This window comes from Pygocentrus nattereri, chromosome 13 (assembly GCF_015220715.1).
Source record: "Pygocentrus nattereri isolate fPygNat1 chromosome 13, fPygNat1.pri, whole genome shotgun sequence".
NCBI classification, from domain to species: Eukaryota; Metazoa; Chordata; class Actinopteri; order Characiformes; family Serrasalmidae; genus Pygocentrus; species Pygocentrus nattereri.
In genome coordinates, this window is record NC_051223.1 from 33,755,116 (window position 1) to 33,775,960 (window position 20,845).

The 20,845-nt window shown below is 40.2% G+C and overlaps 1 protein-coding gene across 4 annotated transcripts in view; it reads right to left on the minus strand.

Moving 5' to 3' along the window:
• Window positions 1–20,845, minus strand: part of dock1 (dedicator of cytokinesis 1) — a 312,984-nt gene that overhangs the window by 86,388 nt on the left and 205,751 nt on the right. The window lies entirely within an intron of this gene.

The following is a 20,845-nucleotide window of genomic DNA, read 5'->3' on the forward strand; positions in this document are numbered from 1 at the left end:
TCTAAGAAAACAAGATAAATAAGATAAACTAAAATATAGAGCTGTTGTTTCCTCCATGATTCCTCCATGAAAAAACTGTTTGGATGCTTCACCATGAGACATTTTTATTGGTAGCACAGCTTGATCCTAAAGGCTCTTTTAGTGAAGGAGACCCGGATGAAAAATCACTCCTAATGTCTTTGGCAGCATTCTCTAATTTTGGTCTCAGAGAGTGAATTCCTGGCAAAGCACAGCCACACCTGTTTCAACAGATAAACTGTTAATTACGTCTTTGATTAGCTGAATTGCAGCATGCCTGTGAGGTGTGAGCTCAAATCTGATCAGGCCTTCAATACACAGCAGAGATGCAAAACCTGACAATAAAATTAATAAAAACTAATGAAATCTGATGTTCAGTGTCATCCTGACCATCACAGAAAACAAAGGCATTTGGACAGAATACAGTCCACTGGGAACCTTTGCGCTGTTGAAACTCTGAATGAGCCTTGCAGGAGAGCATGACAAAACCAGGCCAAATGTCCAATCTGACAGATGACAAAATATGACTATGTTTACATTTACAAATGCTACAATTGCTTTTCTTAAAAGACTAAGTGTGACTACGTAGGCTCACTTTCTGATGCAAAACCGTATTACAATAAACCAAATACAATTTTGGGACAAGTTAAAATGACCTGTTTTGTGCAGAATCGCTAAGAAATGACTGAAACAAAGTGACGGACCTTAAACGAAAATCCTTAAACGTGACTAAATATTCCAATTCCAAACAGGTCCACAACATCTCTGTAGCGGTGATCAGAGCTAAAGGAGGCCACTCTCTGAGCCTGCAGCTGGGGGAGGCAAAGCTAAACAAGCAGGGGACCAAACCCTACCTAAAATGATTACTGTAAACCCATTACAGGGTCTCAGAAGAGATCCTGCTTGCATGCTACATTGAGGCCTATATTCAGAATGATGCTAATCCTAAAATCTTGCGCTGCAAACACCCTGTTTTCCCCACCCTTAATATGGAAAAAAAATGAAATAAAACAATTTTTGTTTGAGCCTTTCAAAAGATTTTAGTTTCTAAAAACAATGTGGAGGTTGTGGAACACAGCCTTAAGAATGAAGCCCATGTTCTGTCTAAATTTAAGACAAATAAAATGTGTCAAACACCAACAAACTGCATTCTGACAAATAATCCACGTTCTGATAAATGCCTCCTATCAAAGTGTCATCTCTACACTAATCGGCCTATCGCTGCTGATTGATGGATATATAGCTTCAACCAGGAGAATGGGGATGGAATACCAAAAATATTTATCTTCATTTAGCCTTTATCGCATTACTAAAAGGGAAATGCATGAAGCCAAAAGATCCAACACTTTGCATTTAGGCTTGATGCTAATGAGTGTTTATCAGTCTTATCAGCACTGCTAAATGAGTCCAGAGATAATGATCAGCAGCCATTAGTATGCTACCATGAATAGCCTCCATGCGTCTGTGCTCCCAGATAAGCCAAGGTCAAACCTCATTCACTGCAACACCAAATTATCAAATTACAGAATGCTTATTTTGAAGTTCAGATATGATGAATAGCTGATAAAAAGAAAAAGAAAAAAAAGAAGAAAAAAAAAGTTGTATTTGTGCCTAATGCTTCATTCTTACCTTCTCAAAGCCTTAGCTGAAATCTTAATGATACCCTAGGGACTGGAGGAATTAATTCATACATAATCAATTATCTCTACTAGGTGTCTGTAAGCAGGAAATCTATAACTACGATAATCCTTTGAAATGTACTTTGGATGTGAGCCATATTTTGGAAAGTATTAAACTAAGAATCTATGTCCCATGATAATACTGCACACATTATTATGTATTATTATTATGGATCTTCATAGACTCCCCTGGACAGAAGAGCACAGTTAAGAAAAGCAATGGATTAATCAATTTACAAATAAATTGAAGCGTGTACTTAGTTATAACACTACAGTTGTAGTAAGCATCTAATTAGTGGTGTAAATGGACATAAATAGCCACTGTGCCCTCCAGAATGTTTGCCAAACTTGGTCATACAAGTCTTTGTTGTTCGTCTGCTTGAAAATCCAATTTCAAAGGCCTGACATACTGCTTCAGATGTACTGTGGGGAAAGACGGAAAGAAGGGCATCTAAAATCACCAGGCAGCATCCCAAGAGAGCACTTTCAACTTTATTTCCAGCTGAATTTCTTCCTTGACCTTTCTGTTTTCAGACGGATTTGACTTCACTTTAGAACATTCTAGCATGTGAGAGGCCTTGTAGGCTTAAAGGCCTGACACTCACCACATTCTCTTATTCACTCTCTCACTCTCTCTCACTCTCTCTCTCTCTCTCTCTCTCTCTCTCTCTCTCTCTCTCTCTCTCTCTCTCTCTCTCTCTCTCTGGACAAAACAAGCAGCTAAAGCTCTGTATAGTGGCAAGATGACTGGCAAATAGACAGTGAGCTGCCTAACAAAAAAAGGGCTAACCTTTACCAGAAAACCTGCCAAGAATATGCACCACAAAGGTCAAAAATACTGCATAAATCGACAGAGGTCAGAAATGTATGCAAAAACAATAAAGCTAAAACATGGACATTAGTAATGGAGAAAATGTAGCTGAGCAATAGGTCAAGACTGCTCTAGGCAGTGAGTAAGAAATAACCCAGCCAGGCATGTGGAGGTCTGATCACTGCTTTTAAGCTCTAATAAGCAACCTTGATGAGTAAGAGTTTGTATGTGTTTACAAAGCAGACACACAAACTGAAGCTGCAGAACGTACAGCTCTCTGCCGGCGTAGTGCACATAAAGGAGAGTGATGGTGGTGATCTACGTCCCTAAGAGCTCTATGTCCTGTGGTAGCACTAAAGCTGGTGTTGAGACCTGCAGTAATGGTTGGGGATGTGGTTTTAGCTCTAGATGAAAGAGTAGATAATTGTCTAATCACCACACCATTGTATCTATTTGCATCCCTCCTTTGTTAGTCACAGATTGATGAAGACCACAGCTGGACATCTGAAAAGAAAGCAGCAACAGATGAAAATGGGGCTAGGTCTCCCAGTTTGGGAAAAAATAAAAAGCCGACTGAGTTCAACAGTCAAGGGAGCACTATCTACAGTAGTACAATAGTACACCATCTTCAGCTGTAAGGTAGTGCTAAGAGCAAAGGGTAAAAATTGGATGTTCCTATCAAGAATGCATGAATGAGGCAATGGTAAAGACGAGTAAATCGGCTCACGCGAGGACAAAGCAGCACTGCTGGAGCCTAAACTGACTCAACCTCACAGAGGAAGCATGTGTAGGATGTGTCTAAGCATCAAAGGAGTGAAGGCTGCTATTCCACACCAGCTACATCCCCGAGATGAAGAACAGCCACATAATTACTCTCATCATTTGCTGCGAGTTCATAATTAAAGCCTACACCACTTTCAATTTACTCTCGAGCAGGAGCTAATGCTGCACTGTTCATCAGGATCCTACTTCAACTGGAAGACGAGCTGGAGACTCGACAGGCTCAGGTCAGGTTTCTCACAGACATTTTACTCCATGTATCTTGGTCTATACTTAGTCATTTCAGTTTTTCTCCTTATTTTATTCTACTCCGACACGTTTACTACCGTCAGCAATATCTGGCATGCGGGACTATTCTTCTCAACAAGCCTCTATGCATTCAAATCTGATTTTTAAAAAAAAAGTTTTTTTTTTTTTTTGCACGCAGTTTTGTTATTCATCAATTTCATCTTTGTCATATCTGCATGAATCAACTCACATCTGTTAGGACTGTGAGTAAATTTGAGTGTTACAGTTTGATAAACTAAAAATCTGGTTACAAACCAAAACTATTAGCACCAGCGTCTGTAAAACAAATAATGAGAACAAAAAATAGAAACAAATAACAAACATGTACAAAAGTCAATTTATCCATTTTGCATACAATGGTATGAACAACTTCATGATACACTGAAAGAATATTACACTGTGCTTTTGTTTTATAACAATAAATAAAACTCCAAATCACAGCTAGTGCAGAAGCATCTCACACACTGCAGTAATACTGTTTAAATATATTATTTAAGTAATCAAACCTCACAATCACATAACTGTACCACCTTAAAAAAGGATGGTTTGCTTATTTCACATTTCATTCTTCCCAGTTTTAGCAATTTTAATAGAGATTTTAACACTCGTTTGGTAAGTAGGGGCACCAATGCCCTCACTGCTCATCTTCAAAGTCTGCTTAGGAGCACAGCTGCTGTTTTTTTGTTTTGTTTTTTAACTCCCTAACAACATTTCTACATTAATTAAATGAGGTGCTGTTTTAATCCACGCACTGAATCATATTTTCATAGCGCTAAAATCTTTGCATGACTCCGTACAAAACTTTCACGAATCAGATGCAGAGTAGGTCGTATGTTGTGCATGTGATGGATATTGTACTGCACTGAAATCAGTTTGTAGCTGTGACACAGAGTCAAATAAAGAAACTTAACTCCACTTTTTTTTTCCAATTATTGATCTGATTTTGTCAGGAAATATTCAGGTTTGGATAAACATTTCAAAGCCCAATTAAAAAATTAAATGTTTGGAATTAAACAAATCTCAGTTCTACTCTTGTGTTTGTGGGTTAAGAAATGAGAGAAACACTTTCCTAAAATTAAATCTGTTTATTTGCTTTTGCATAATGAGACCCCGAAAAATATACCCAATGGGATACAACAGGCGAATGCAGAAAGCTCACTGTCAAAGAGACATGGGCGTGAACAGTAGCAAGTTGATGGAACAGGAACAACTTTAGTTCATACGAGGAGAACAGAGAAGAAGAGAAGAGAAGAACAGAGAAGAGAGAGGAGAAAAGCACATAAATGTCCTTGTTCTGACCTCGCAGTGCAAGAAGAACAAGAGAGAGACAGAAAGGGGGAGAGAGAACGAGGGGGGGCGAGAGTGAGAGAGAGAGCGCGCAAGAGAGAGAGCGAGAGAGAGCGAGAGAGAGAGAGAGAGAGAGAGAGAGAGAGAGAGAGAGAGAGAGAGAGAGAGAGAGAGAGAGAGAGAGAGAGAGAGATGGCTACAACATTATTCCTCAGAGAGTGGGGAGCTGATCTGTCCGGCGGCGCCATCCTGCCTGCTGCAGATATCTGCCCGCTGACATTACAAAGGCTTCGGCCACTGCTGCACCCGCAGGCCCACATCACCAAAGCTGCACACTCTCGCTGTCTCAGCCTTTTAAAGCTCGCCTCTAATGAGATGGCCGAGTGTGCGGCCTGCCATAGTCTCGCACTGAGATGTATTGACCTGTCTGCTCAGGAGATGGGGACAGAGTCCTCAGGAAGTGTTCAGCAGGTGGGAGAAAACACATGGTTTCCATTTGCAGGGTGCTGCAGTGTAATGGGAAACTGAGGGGGAGGTAATGGCTGGAGCAGCTCAGCATATGAATGCTAAACGCAACTATATGGCTAAGAGAGCAGTGCTTAAGAGAACAGCAATAACCCTAGGATGGTTAAAAGTAATAGACTGGCCAATGGTTTGTGTAGAAAATGTTAAGTCATAGGGGTTGAGGTGCAGTCCTGGAGATATGTAATTTATGAAATATGCTTCATCATATATGCTTCAAAGCTACTTCATGAAACCTAGAAGTTAAATCTTCTAGGATACTGTGGTAACCAAGGTGCCAGCAATTTATCACAAGCGCCAAAGACAAATGAATGACTCGCTCTTCCTACCAGCTATAAAAAAAAAAAATAAAAAAACAAAACATAATATCCTATCAAAAGCATTCATACTCCTACAAGGCTATTTAACGGTTTAACAGTTGAAATGGCACACTGAATATAAAAACACAAGTACAAACCTCTTCAACAAATCAGTTTAAGATAAGCCATTATAAGATTTTTATTTTTATTTTTTCAAACCTTTGTCTCCATGCTGTGCAAACAACAGCCAAGGGAATGCTAAACAGAAGCAAGCCCTTCTGGAGGGAGCAGGTGCCACGTATTAGCAAAGCAGCTCTTCATGCATTTAAGTATTAGATCATCAGACAGCAGCACAAAAAGGGCCCTGCGCCACAGCATCACAAACAGTGCTAGTTTAAACACAGAACAAAGCCCTGCTAGGAATACGAATGAGGGAAAAGAAGAGACAAAAATGAGAAACGAGGTTCAAAGAAACTGAAGGAAAAAGAGCTTGTGATTGTACCACAGCAACAGCCGGGTGGGAAACGAGACAGACGATACTCAAAAATTTTGTTGAAAATACATATACAAACAAACAAAAATTAAAGCATGAGAGTGACACTTTGGTCACCTCCGTCCTTTGAAGCATTAAGCCTAATGTAAGTGTGGAAATAGCTAAAAAGAGTACTGTGTGCAGACCCAGTTTGTTCAAACTGTAGTTTCTTTTGAGTTTAGCAGCAGGAGAGTAGTAGATATTTATCTCTGCATATTAACACTCACAGCTGGTCATGCCATTTGAAGCAGAGTAGTCTTGGGTAATGGGCAAGAGATACTTTTAAACCTCAACCATGCTGCTTGTCAATGTTTCCTCAAGAGCAGGGTTATGGCCCTCAGGCTCTACTCTTCAGAGAAGGCTTTGTGCTAGGTGTTGGAAGACTGTTTTGAGGATTTGCTTTCCATTAACCACAAGAGCATTAGTAAGGTCACTGGACCACCATCACTACAACTCATCCCAACGAAAAAAAGCAGTTCCAACGCTCCATAGCCCAATGCTGGGGAGCTTTACACTCCTCCAGCAGACGCTTGGCACTGGGTATCAAGATCTTCATGGTGACCTTAGGCTCATATATGGCTGCTTCACAGCTTCCAATTCTATTGGCAATCTACAGAAAGACAAAACTATGTGCACAATGTGTCAACACCAGCAAGCACTTAAATTCTGAGCAACTGAATAATTTCCCAGAGCTTCATTAGAGAAGGGATTACACCAGCCTTTAGGACAGCAATCAAACAAAAAACCTGTCCTGAGTGCAGAACACACCAAGCTCCTGCTGCATACTAAACTATTCTGTTTAGATCTTAGGTGGATCCAAAAATAGGACAATTTATGCAAAGCAATACTGCATTGATAACAGTATGTGGTAAAGCGATATTCAAAAGGATTAGACTCCAGAATGGTTTGAAAGAGAACCTTGTAGCGAAGAACTACAGAAATAGGAAATGTAAGTCAGGGAGAAGAGAAGAACAACAGAAGAGAAGAGAAGAGGCAAGCACATCTATTTCCCATTTTCCCAAATCATTTCCGAATATGCTTATTCATGTATTCAGACGTTAAATAATCTGTTTGATGTCTAATTTACATCTATTGTATATAAAAACATTTCCAACAGCACCAACAACCAGCTCAACCCTAGAGAATGCACTCTACTTTTGATGCAAGTAGAAGTGAAAATGAGAGTGGAACTGAATACATGCGTCTTCTGAGACAGAGCAGGATCTCTCCAGATTTCTGGATGTGCCTACTCGCCGGATGCAGCATCAGGCATGCAACTCCAACAATGTATTTTAGTTAGGATACTGAGCTAGTCCTGTTGGACTTAAAGAAAGTGTCTGTATGCATAAGAAAAAAACTTTTTGGCATGCGCTGGACAATCACTTCTGCACTGGACCAACAGTAGGTCAACCAACAGAAAAAATCATCTTTAACCACTTGATTCCAATCTCTACAACCCCTCTCAGCCGCGTACACATCTCTCAATGTGCATGTGGATCCAACATGACGTCCTTGCATGGTCTAGTGCAGGGTTCACCTGTCTTATCCACAAAGCGCCAATGGGGCTCCAGGCTTTCATGCTAGATGTACATATGTACATATCTGTACATGTTGGGTATGCAAGCTGTAGCACACTGGACACAACAGACTGCGCAGCGTCCAAAAACTTGCTGTAACTGTTACAGCTTTTGGGCTGTTTGGGTCATATTTGTTTTATTTATGAAGGCGAGTAAGAGTTTGAAATATTAGCCATGTCCAAGCACCCGTCCGATGCCAATGATTTTTAAAAAGGCGAATATTGTCTGACACAGAGATGATTCTGACATCAACACACATCCCTAGATGCCATCTTTGCCACAATTCAGTTCATGAAATCTCAGCCCTGCTAGATCTGCCCTGGTCAACTGTAAGTGCTATTATTGTGAAATAGAAGTGTCTAGGAGCAACAACATCTCAAAGAAGTAGACCACACAAACTCAAAGAGTGGTACTGCAGAGAGATGAAGAAAAAAAAACATTCATTGCATCTCACTACAAAGTTCCAAACTGCCTCTAGAACCAATATCAACACAAAAACTCTGCATTGGGAGGTTTATGAAATGGGTTTCCATGGCTGAGTGGCTGCACACAAGCCTAGGATCACTTTGCACAATCCCAAGTGTTGGCTGGAGTAGTATAAAGCATGCTGTCACTAGACTCTAGAGCAGTGGCAATGTGCTCTCGAGTGAAGAATCACACTTCACTATTTGGGAATCTTAAGGATGAATCTGGGAAAGGCGGTTGCCAGGAGAACGATATCTACCAGAATGCATAGTTCTGTTTACACTTCTAATGAGTTAGTGAAGAGGTGATGAGGGTTAGAGGGTTAGAAAGCCTCTTCACTGTCATTTGTGCTCTAATCTCTTGATCTGCTCCGTCTGTCACTTTCCACCCAATGTCTCCATTCATCTCAACAAGCATCCGTATTGTAATTAGCACACAGCTTACATCATTCATTAACCATAGCTGTGTTACTCACCGAGTTTGATTCCTGCTAGGCCTACACAACACATCGTTTATTAATAATTATTGCAGTGCGGGCCTTTGCAATACTTATCACATAGGGCGTAGTATGTAAATGAGCCCTCTAACAAATTATTACATTCTTTATTGTATGCTATGAGTGTCCTGACCAATCCAAACCCTTCCTAACAACTTTCTTTGCTTTGAAAAATCAAGGTATTCATTTGATCTAAACGAGCCTGTTTGTTTGAAAGGAAAGTAATGCAGGCCAGTCTTTACAGTGTTATGTCAAGGGTTCACTGATGTGTCTTTAATGTATCATAATCACAACATGACCCAGTCATCATTCCGACAGATCTGTTTGCCACCTTTAGTTTCATGAAGTTACTGACATGATGCAACAAAAATGTTAACCAAAATAATGCAGACCAAACTTCCAAAGCTTTACCGACATGCTTTTAAAATGCTGCAAAGCAAAATCGTGATACGTAGAAAAAGAAGCAAGAAACGATCAGAGCCTCTGATGAGACAGAGTACCGGCCACATACATCTGTAGGATGTACCTAAGGCTGAATTTGTACACGCCAGTGAGTGTGCACATCTGTCTCAGGCAGCTGTGTGCTGCTTCTTCAGGGAATGAAAAAGCCTACTGCCCAAGTGCGAGTGACAGGTGAAGGACCACAAATGAATTCACATAATGGAGTCCAATAACTCATTCTGGGATGTGAAATTTGATTTCCCTTCATGATTGAAGGAGTCAGTGGAGGGCCCATGTCCTCAAACGCCCCTCGGCTAGATGGAACATTGCCACTCTCCTATTTTAGCGTCTTCAGCTTTGCTAACCTCCAAACGTAGTCACTAAAACCTCCCACCAACTACTGGATGAGGCTCTGTTCAGATTCAGAGTGGAAGCCAATGTTAACTTTGGCCAGAAGCTATTTTCTTCTCATTTCTGAAACACCTGCTTCTTTGCTAGAGCACAGTTTGTGTGTGATAATCTTAAGAAATGATAGGGAAGGATCTGTGTAAAAGTCTTAGAGCAGGGGTGTCCAATATTAACTAAAAAGATTAAATGTTCAGAATGGTGGTGTTTAGAATATAGTCTACAAATGAGTTTGGCTATTTGAATATATGGCTAGCCAAACTCCTCTTTGCATTTAAAGAAAGTAAGAACGCTGGTTATACAGCCACCTTTGCAGGTAGCTAAGAGGGCAACAGGCTTCTCGAATAATATTCAAAGCTAGGTTTATAAATTGAAATGAGAGGAACTTATAGGGGGAAAAATTACAAAGTAAACAATGTCAGCTATATGTCATGTAATTCAAATGGCAGTTTTTGAGCCATTTGGCAGTTCTTTGGGAGTTAAAGGTATAACTGCCAAATGGCAGAGGTCTGGTAGTTCTAGTGTTAAGCCCTTTTATGAGAAAAGTATGTATTCAATGTACAACTAAGGGATGTGAATGTACACCACTGTTTGTGTGATGCTAAAACAACACTGCAAATCCTGCACAACCTAGATGTGCAGGTGAGAATTAGAATTATCACAGCTATGCTAACAAAGTCTCAAAATCAAATGCTGCTGTATAACAAAATGCAAGTTTAGTGTATGTAAAAAAAAACTTACTGGAATAAGTGGAGAACCACTTGATTTCAAAGTTCATGAATATGTAAAATATGTTAGTCTGTGATTAATTACAGCCAAATAGTGTCACTGTAAAAGTAGAAATTTAAAAACATTTGATATCAATATCAAGCTATGTTATGAACTCTGTGCACTATATAAGTACAGATGTATAAATAGGTTAAGATTTGAAGTAAGGAAGAACACTGGGCTGGACAGTCGCAATATTATAATGACTGTGAAAAACAGGATCAAGCTTGTGAAACATATAATCACGAAAAACAAAGAAAAACGGACAACTTTCCAGACCCTGGAATAACACATCTTTTCAGATGTGAAGACATTTCAAAGGATTTGACTTTTGAACTGCTTGCTTTCTAACAGTGTACCAACTGTGTGCAGCCAACCTTGGATTATGCCCGACAAAACAAGGGGACTTTCAAACACACACGCATACCATTCTGCTATTTTTGGAAAAGCACAATAGGCCTGCATCACTAGGCTCCTAGTTACAGAGACAAATGTCAACATGTGCAAATGAAATCACCCTGCTTTTATAAAGTACAATTCTGCTTTAGAGAAAGGTCACTCTCACACGCAATAATGGAGAGAAACATGCTTGCCGGCTCCGTGGGGGTCGAGGGGAGGGGTGCAGAGATGGGTATGAAAGTTTCATAAGGGGCAAAAAAAACGCTGAGAACATAAGAATAAATCCCTGGACAAAATATCACCTCCCTCTAGGAGACTTTGAGAGCTACAACACTATCAACAAAGAAACATAGCTTTAATAATGCATGACCAAATTTACACCCAAAATTACTCCCATAAAAAAGGGTCAAACTGGGAGTTGGAACATGAACGTCCTAAGGAGTCAGAGTGAGTTTAAAAATGATTCCAACCATGCTATAAAAATGAGAAAATATGAAGTCCCAACAAGTATGTGGAAATTAAATTTTTCCTTTGACCAATAAGTTTGCCTGAGCACAAACCTGAACAAAATTTCAAACTGATTACACTACATGTCTCAACCTATGTTTCATATTTATTATCACAGTCACTGCCACTTTACTGTATTCATAACTTAAATCTCATGCACATATTGCAAATTTCTCTTTTTGTTTTAAATTATTAAAGTGTTTATTCTTTTACATAAATGGTTGCAACTGTAATAACTGCAATTTCCCTCTGGGATCAATAAAGTATTCTGATTCTGATGGAACCTGGCTGTAGCTGTCTATTCATATCTTTTGGTCATCCATGTTTGACTAACTTTGATTTACTAAACTATCAACAACTGACCTATACTTTCTTATTTAGCACAAGCCTGGCATTTTAGTAATACTACTAGACTAGGAATCAATGATTCAAGCAAATATATTATTTTGTTTTCCTGAAAATCCCAAAAAATATACAGAAAAAACATAATTTTAATTAATAATTCAAAAGAATCAACCCCTTTTTTTCAACTTATACAAGTCAATGAACTAGCTAGTTGTATAAAATCATCTCACTCCAACCTCGTCATCAGTACCCTCAAAAAGCATTTGTAGTAAGACTGGATCTGCTGAATGCTGTAATTTATTCTCTGGTTGTCAAGCACTGTCAAAAAAGTGTGGAAAAGGTGGCTGCTGAACTTTGATCTGTATACACTGTGATCTAAAAGGTGGGCGATACAGACGACTATTCAGATGAAGTGTGAATCTGTCCTGGAATTTCAGCACACGATACACAACACACAACACGGCACGTCATTATCAGAAAACTCAGCTTATCTAGTTTAATATAAAAAAAAGGTTTGCTGATATTTCAAACAGTTGTAAAGTTTTTTGGTAACACATTACATAAGCCTTTTATTACAACTGACAAATATTTATAAATGTTCGGTCCAATAAGTTATGATAAAAGCCTTGAAGAACCTGAGGTACATTAAACGTGCCATGAACACCAGTGACACATCTAGTCTTAAAAGGTTAAAAGTGACTTTATCATCGCTTAATTTATCTCATCAAACTTAGTGCTTTCTCACACTGGATTATTAATTAAAAATAAGTAAATAAATAAAATGTTACTTTAATTGTGAATAAAAATGTGAAAATTGCATTCAGAAAGGTACTATTAGTTGTTCAATCCAAGTTAAGACTACACAAAATTGCACCTCTTTAGATCAAAAAGAACAAGAATGGTTCTTTACTGCATTAAAATTTACACAAAAAAGTCACCTAAGACTCCTTCAAAAATGAATGCAGTCTAAAAGGAAATGGCTAGCTTCAACTCAGATCAAAACAATATAAAGCACAGTGGTTTCATTAGCTTTGGGAAGGGCTGTTCCAGTGTAGCACAGACCAGACACTTCAAAGCATTAGAAACACAGCAGCAACACACACATATACACACACACACACAGCTCCGCTCAGATGCCCTACACCAGGATGAAGACAGTGCCTAATTACACTGATGGCTGTAACATATGACAGTACCAGGCTCAGTTTCCTTGCTTTCCACATGGACATCTGCAAAAACCCAAATTTACTGCTGCTAACTGCACTCTTCTGTGCTACAGCCACAATAGGACATTTGACAGTTGAGAATGCATATGGAAGAACGATGAAAGCAAGTGAGCCTCTCTCTCTCTCTCTCTCTCGCTCTCACACAGTGAAAGAATATAGTATTCTCTGTGGACATGCTTCTCATTAGCAGCAGTTGTCTGGCTAGCAGGGTGTTGAAATCTGGCCTGGCCTGGACCCGTGGGTGGTACTCGCGACCCCCAGGAACCTCTGCTCCACTCTGCCACAACATAGACACGCTGAGACACACAAATCAGGAAACTGAAACAAACATTAAAAAATAAATAAACAAAATAAAAAGGACAGGAAAAAACGTGCCCCCACACAAATACACTGTTCATTCAGAACTCTCCGCATGGGATTACCCACAGCCTCTATCTGCTTGGCTTTATTTGTGAAGCAGCAACACGAGCGTAATGACCCCATGGTTGTTCATCAAAGGCAGCTCTCAGCCTGGTCTGCCTTGCTGGTGTTTAGTCACACACGGTGCATGACTCACACATATCCCAAACTCACACTGCAGCAGGTAAGCTCTGAATCAGCTACACACAGATACATGAGTACATACAGACAAAGTGATACACTGAAATGTAAACTTTTGACTGAAAACTAGGGATGCACTGATACTGGCATCAGATATCAGCCATATAATGTGCTCATGTCAGAATCAGAATCAAGCTTTATTGACCAGTTATGCTATGCATGCAAGGAATTTGGTTTTGGTTACAGGAGCTCACAGTGCACAGTATCAGACAGACATTCACATGTAGGGAATAAAATAAAATAAACACAAAATAGAACAAAATAAAATAAAATAAAACCTACATTCCTACCTCACTCACTCAGACAGACACACACACACACACACAGAGACACACACACACACACACAGTCATACCCGTAAACCTTGTGCAAAGTATGGGTCTAAAGTTAAAGTGCTGAGTGCAGCAGCAGTTAAAGGGTGTATAGTGGCAGAGAAAGGGATCAATGAGGTAAAAGTCAGATAGGTGGGGTAATATGGCAGGTAAGTAAGATACCAGAACGAACACAACTCCAAAGGATGGAGTTGAACTTGATACTATATACGAGTATAGGTAGAAGTGCAGTTTGAAGCTGGAATATTGTTTTTGTGTAATATTTTAACTGCTCAAGAGAGTGATGGCTTGTCAGAAGAACTCCTTTGTAGCCTCGATGCCCTGATTCTCATCTGGCTGAAGTGCCAGCCTGAGGGAAGGAGCTGGAACAGGTGGTGTCCAAGGTAAGAAGGGTCTGTGGAGATCTTCTCTGCACGTTTCCTGGTTCTGGAGGCATGCAGTTCCAGCAGTGTAGGCAACTCAACCCCAATTGTCCTCTCTGCAGGTCTAATGATGCGCTGCAGTCTTTGGAGGTCATGCTTGGTAGCTGCGCTGCCCCACACTGTGATGGACGTGGTGATAACAGACTATGATTGCTGTGTAGAACCACACCATCAGCTCCTGGAGCAGGTTGAACTTCCTCAACTGATGCAGGAAGTACATCCTCTGCTGGGCTCTCTTGATGATGGAGCTGATGTTGCTGTCCCACTTCAGGTCCCTGGTAATTGCTGTGCCCAGGAACTTGCAGGACTCCACTGCCATCACAGTTCTGTCCAGGATGGTGAGCGCGGGCGGGTTGGAGGGCTCTTCCTGAAGTCCACGGTCATCTCCAGTTTTCACTACACTGATGTAATATCCATATATTCATCCAGGCTGACTGTAGCATCCTCAAACACACTACAATCTGTTAATTCCATGCAGTCCTGAAGGCTTTCTTTAGCTGGTTAGTCCACCTGGTTGGTCCACCTCTTCACAGAGCTGACTACAGGTTTGGCACACTTGAGCTTCTGCCTAAAGGTTGGAAGGAGTTGGATTAGTGAGTGATCGGGGAGGCCCAGAGCAGCATGGGGAACAGAGTGATAGGCCCCGTTTAACACAGTGTAGCAGTGATCTAAAATGTTACTCTCCCTGGTGGGGCAGGTAACATGCTGTCTGTATTTAGGCAGTTCACTGGTAAGTTGCGTTCTGTTGAAGTCCCCTAAAATGGTAAAAACAGAGTCTGTGTGTTTGAGCTCCACGCTGGTGATCTGGTCCGTGAGATCGCGCACGCCTGGGGTGGAATATAGATTCCTGTGAGTACGATAGATGTAAACTCCCTAGGGGTGTAAAATGGTTTACAGTTTATAAAAAGTGTTTCCAGATCAGGGCTGCAAGTTTTCGTTGACATCCGTACACCAGCCTTAAATGTAAAAGCAGATTCCGCCACCTTTCTTCTTGCCCGAGAGCTCGCGGAGCTCTGTACAGGTTAAAGCTGTGGAGCTGGAGCGCGCTGTCCGGGGTCAACTCAGTGAGCCAAGACTCCATGAAGCACAGCACAGCAGAGAGCGAAAAGTCCTTGTTGGTCCTGTTTAGAAGGGAAAGCTTGTCCAATTTATTCCCTAAGGAGCGAACATTTGCCATGCGAATGCTGGGGAGCTGTGTGCAAAGTCCACGCTGCCGAAGTTTACCCAGCGCTTCAGCACGCTTCCCACGTCTGCGCGTCCGCCTGCGTCTGCGCCTGCTGTAGAGAGCAGCCGCTCCGCTCACCAGAATGTCCAAAAAGCAGTCAGAAATGAAAAGTCGGGCATGGCATGGACTGCCTGATGTTCAGCAGATCTTCCATGCTGTATGTGAGTGAGACTGAGTCACACATAACAGTACAAACAAGCAGAAACAAACAAAACACGACGGCGCTCCAAACCAATGTCGCCATCTGCAGAGCCATCTTGGATGTATATCACAGTACACATACTGTGCTGCAATACCCACACCCAATATCACCTATCACCATGCGACGTCAGCCGAGAATACGCTGCCACACTAATGAATTAATGACTCAGACGCAAAGTCGGTGGTCTTTAAACATTTAAACTTGAAACATTTCACCTTGCCATGTTTCTGCCAGGAATACACATAGGCTAGCTAAATGGAGGCAAAAAAGTCAGCACTTGCAGTACTAAAGTCTGTATGTGCCTACTTCTCTCTGTCTTTGTAATATAGGCTGTAGAGAGACAATACTGTAGGGGCTACTACTCGCGACTGGAGCGAATCCGCAACGGACAGGCTTTAAGTCACTCAACGGGGTCTAGCCCTTTAAGAGACTCGAGGGGGGGGGCACTAGTTGGTAGTAGTTCAGTTGTTGTTTTGAAAGCGAGTTAAGTTTCGTTTTTGTCTCGAAGCATTAAAGTTTTCCCTCCGCGGGATTCTCCACTAACTTGAGCCTCCTTACTTCACGACACGCTTCAATATCACCCTATCCATGTACATCACCACGTGGTTTTGCACGGTGTTTTTTAAAGTAAAAAAAAAAAAAAAAGTAAAATAAAAAAAAAACATCGGCTTTGTCCATACACAATGATCCTTTCAAATGTACACCAAAGTACAAGATTTGTAAAATTGGGTAGTGTAGTGTAGTGTATGCTTGGCTTCAGGGGACTTTCAACTACAACAACCAGCCAAACAGCCAGGCAAAAAGGCTCTTAAACACAAATAAAACGTTTTTCTGCTTTCAGCTTTTTTCAGCTTTTCTGATGCATTAGCCTCAGATGTTTACTGATGTTACAGTGTAGTTAGCTAGGATGTCATTTAAAATCAGCTAGATTTTAATAATTTAACTAATTTTCAATTTCAGCAGATGGATGGATGGATGGATGGATGGATGGATGGATGGATGGATGGATGGATGGATGGATGGATGGATGGATGGATGGATGGATGGATGGATGGATGGATGGATGGATGGATGGATGGATGGATAGATAGATAGATAGATAGATAGATAGATAGATAGATAGATAGATAAACACACACAGACACTGTTGCTCCGCTGCTGCTCAAGCTGTTTAAACATGCAAGAGAGCAAGAAGTTTGTAATCATTTCTCATTTTCACTACCATTCAAATGATTTGTTAATTTGTTTGTTAATTCGCTGTTATTCATAGATCTTGTCCATGTTTTGGTTATATTAGACAATGTTTGACTTTTTGTCTCCTTTCTGTGTGTGTTTTGTGTGTTTTAACCATTTCAGGCTGAAAATTTTCGGCGGCTGAAATTTCAGTGCCTGTAACACACACACAAACACACACACCAGATAAAAGACAAAATATTGCATTGCTGTGGAAACGTGTGCTGTCCCTGTAGAGGGCAGGTTGAATGGAACACCGTATGGAGGAGAAGAGAGAAAAAAAAAGGGAAAAAAGATGGACAAGGATGGTATGGGAACAGATGAATGGACATGTCACCTTCATTTCGAAGCCAAGGAGACAATGAGAACAAACAGCAAGGCTGAGCAGAAGCAGCCGGATGAAAACGTATGGAGAGCCTGAGTTAATTTGGCACTTTGGAAGACAAGGGCTTTCATTCCGAAGGCTAAAATATGAACAGTACAGTATGAGTCACACTGAGCCACACTGACAGATCCTTTCTTCTTCCAGCACAACCAAAAAAAAAATCCACATGATTTAACAGTGCAGTATCATCTAGTCACCAGCTAAAAGACCAGAACAGATATGTTTATATTCCTAATGAAGCAACATCAACATATACTACTTAAGTGTGTTCTAAAAATGCACACTGCCATTCAGTTAATCATCAAAACAAAATCACCTTGATATGTCTCTCTGCAGGACTGCACGCTTAATTTGGAATGAGGTGAAATAGACATCTTAAGAACACAAACATTCAAGTTTTATTCTATGGAATAAAAGCCAAGGGACATACACAAGCACAGTTTCAGTGAGGTCAGAAAAGCAGTAACCAGAAAAGCAAATCTTAGATAAAATATAGCATCAAATTTCAAGCAGCATAATATTGTTAGAGCCACTCTTGTGGAATCAGTCTTTGTTCTTGAGGGATGTCTGTTACGTTTTAAGCAAATGAAAGACAGTCAGGGAATTTAAACAAAATCCTGTCTCGCATGTTTCTGAAAGAAATACAACAAACTAATTCTCATTCATGTACGTTTAATGTCAGAAAAACTTGGCGACTTGGCAAACCCTGCTCACTATAGGGTGGTCAATATGGGAGATGGACTTTCTGCTTACATAAAAACGATGGGAGCTGTCACACCCAGCAAGATACCACTGTTCGATTCGATTTCAACTCAAGGCATCTGGGACTGAAACTAGATGAAACACAGAAGGCAAAAAGGCTACAGAAAAACTTCTCTGTCAGAAAGTCCTGAGCGAATTCTCTGAGACTCAGAAGAAGAAGCAAGGAAAAAAAAAAAAAAAAAAAAAACACCAAATACATCATCGCTCACCCTCAGAACAGCGGCGGTGAAACGGACATTACTACCCATCAGTTACAAAATCAACCCACTGTGGCAGGCCAGAGAGAAAAGGGGCTTCATTTCAGGCACGGATTAAAATATTTTGAGCTCACAATGGACACAGTGACCTCCTGCATGCTTTCTTTCAGCAAAGCAGACACAAAGCTGAAAGAGAGGCGTGAATGTAGTGAATGTAGCTGAACTTTCGTTTTTGGGATGGTTTGACAGCTGCGGCCCCTGCCTGCCGATGAAGCCTGCCGATGAAGCCTGCCACCTATAACTGCTTTCAGAGAAACCCAGACGGGTGATTAATGACAAATTCCAGGTGTTAATTGGACAGTGTAAGAAACTGCAGCTCTATTCTGGGAGTTTTTCTTCAGCACTTTGAGACAGTCTTCACACAGAGACTCAAGACTGGTGTCGTGGTGATGGAAATGATATAACAGATGCTTCAGATGGACTTTTGCAGCAGATTGATTTGTTTACTTTTGCCATGACAATTTCAAAACTCCATCTTCATCTTACAAACAATATTCATACAGTCTAGGCTTTTTGTCAGGATTTTTTGTATCTGCTCTTTGGGAAGACATGAATGAAACAGTCATTTCAGCTAAAACAGAAATGTTGAGTGTGAAAAAACACATTCTGAGGACACCAAAGTCTACATTTAGTGTGCTAAACCCTTAATTCAGAGCAGTACAGAAGAATGATTCATTGTGTTCATTTCTATACTTAATGTATAATAAACAGGAACAGATATATGAGCATAGAAATGTGTATTACACTGCACAACTGCACAGCTCCACTTGTCAAGTTACATGTTTTGTTGATTTAAAATCATTGAAAATCTTCTCTACATAGAACAAACATAAATATCACTTCTTTTTGCAAAATAAAAGTATATTATCTCTGTTTATTTGAGTTTAACATGGTGAAAAAAATATTCTAACTTTTGCACAGGTCATATTTTAACGTCTCAACACGCATATTAATATCCTCTTTTTTTCAGTAAGGTTGTTGCAAGACTATATAAGCTGTAAACTGAACACTGTTCGTTTTTATCCTATTAAATGCGCGATACAAGCGATTGCTTCTATAATTTAATTTCATACAATCCATGACACTCCTAAAAGTACAAACTTTGAAAAAACTCTGGATTTGGAATAAGCTGTTTGAAATGACAAGATTTCTCAGTGGATAACAATAATGATGGACCAAAAAAATCACAGACTGAACAGTGACAGTGTACTGACACTGCTTAATGCGAGGCTCAAATACTTGTGCTAATGTCTAACTTATTTGTGAAAATATGCTCATTTCTGAAGAAAAATTAAAAGCTGAAGTTAGCCAGCTTCTTATTACAATTTTCTGTTCCACCTTAAACTGAGTAGAAGTAACAAGTTGCCACTGCTCCAGAGTAAGAAGTTGGCGTATCAGCAGTCAACTTCAGCGTTGTGGAGAAAACACGATTATCAGATTACCCTCGTTCCACAGGGATGTTAAAAGCTTCTGATGTGCACCTCTATTCAGTTGTAGAGTTCACCTTTATTCGGTTGTGAAATCCGTAGAAAGTAAGAGCCACACTTTATATACAGACTGTATCTGAACATATACTCCTTAGTTCATCTGCACCTTTAATTTAACAGTTGACCTTTTTTGTTTACTTTTATATACATGTGGCACTTTTGATTACATTTAATTCATTACAATTTAATTCATGTCTTCTAAGGAAATGAGCTGTGCAAGTCGTCTCTTCAGGAAGCCCTGGAGTCTTCTAGAGAAAGATTTCCATTTTGGGGGAAAAAAGAAAAAAAATCTTTTTGGGAATTTAAAAAAAAACAAAAAAAAAAAAACAGCATTTCATTGTCATTTTGCGCATCATTACCCCCTTATTAATACATGTGCATTTTCATAAACGACAGACAGCAAATTTATGTAAAATTATAACCTTGGTTCAAACCCGAATCTACAAGATCTTGATTTAAAATCAGCCATTTCAACTTTCAACATGCCCCTAAATATTTTATTCCAAGTAGTCATTAAAATTAAAATATGACCAACTTTGCGGGAAGTAATTTCAAAGGCGCAATAAGGAGAAATGTCCTTTAAAATTGAATTGAACTGAATTGAATTCAGAACCATTAGCCAACTGTGTTTGCACACTGTGGAATTAGACCTCCACATTTAACCCATCCGTGCAGTGAAACACCCACATGCATGCACACTGGTGAATACACACACTAGGGGGTAGGGAGCATACTTGCCCAGAGCGGTGGGCAGCCTTATCTATGGCTCCTGGGGAGCAGTTGGGGGGGTTAGGTGCCTTGCTCAAAGGCACCTCTGTCACGGACTATCAGTCGAGGGGATCGAACCGGCAACCTTCCGGTCACAGGGCTGGTTCCCTAACCTCCAGCCCAAGACTGCGCTTTGTGTTAAATATAAAAAAATACATTTATTACTTGGTGGAAGCAGTTTTACTTTAGCAATGGTCATGTAAACTGAAAGTTTATAGTGATCCCTGAGCTGCAAAAAACAGCTTCCTTTCTTATTGCACTTTTAACATTGTAAGGGCTGTTCAATAAAACACTCAACTTAATGAGCCCTATGCTTGTATATGTGAC